This window comes from Aplysia californica, unplaced genomic scaffold (genome assembly GCF_000002075.1).
Source record: "Aplysia californica isolate F4 #8 unplaced genomic scaffold, AplCal3.0 scaffold00199, whole genome shotgun sequence".
NCBI lineage: Eukaryota > Metazoa > Mollusca > Gastropoda > Aplysiida > Aplysiidae > Aplysia > Aplysia californica.
In genome coordinates, this window is record NW_004797469.1 from 1,133,089 (window position 1) to 1,134,153 (window position 1,065).

Below are 1,065 nucleotides of genomic sequence, written 5' to 3' on the forward strand. Positions count from 1 at the left end.
GGAGACAGACAGACAGACAGTCAGACAGACAGAGTCAGAGAGAGGGAGAAAGAGACAGACAGACAAAGAAAGAGAGAAAGAGAGGAAGAGACTGACAGACTAACAGACAGGCAGACGTAGAAAGGGAGAAGGGGGTAGACAGAGGCAGACTTTTAACATACCAATGATTTTACCTTTACCTCTCTTCACTTTAGATGCAATGGTATGAAGATATCTAAACGATTACGTCATAATTTATCTAGTTTGCTGTGGCAACATAACGAGTTATTACGACTTATCCTTCTGGGACTGTTTTTACAAAACATCAAAGTATCAGATTTCAGCACAGTATCCCATCCGGTGACCCCATCACGCCTGTTCTGCACAAGGCAAATTGACTCTACTCAGACAAACAATACAACAATACAGTGTATTGCCATCAGCCAATCAAATTCTATGGCATGCCTAGAGCTGCGCCGTCCTAGTGTCCCGTATCAATGAGGTGGCTCCAGCATGCCGAGTTCTCTCCCCTGTTTCGGGTGTCATTCACAGGCGGTGTGGGGATCGTTTGTTTGACGGAAACTCAGGACTACCCAGCCTCGTGTGTCGCAGCAATACGCACCACGACCCTCATATGGTCTCGACACATGGTAGGAAGCACAGATTGTTTTGAAAATAAGGCCAAAATGATCAGCCGGAAGAATTATGCCGCATCTGGCCTGGGTAGTATATTCGGCTCTGGGAGTTTGGTCAATTGATTTCTTCCATGTGCAGTGAGAGTAGATTCTGGAAGTGCATATAGTGTGGGCTGTTGGGCCGATAATGTGTCTCGTCACGTGATGTCGGCATGGGTGTACAACCGGGGCTTACATTTGCTCATGGCAATGCGTTTTCAACTTGGCAATATACCACAAACTTTTGCTGCTTAAGGTTTGATGATCCGGAGAGAGAAAGAGTTGTTTGCAAACCTTCCGAAAAATTTCCTTCATTGCTCTGGACTGCAGTTGACTAACGTTGATGACATTAAGAAAAAAACAAAAGATTCTTAAAAGGAAAGCAGAAACGGGTGTGGAGATAGGTTGGGGC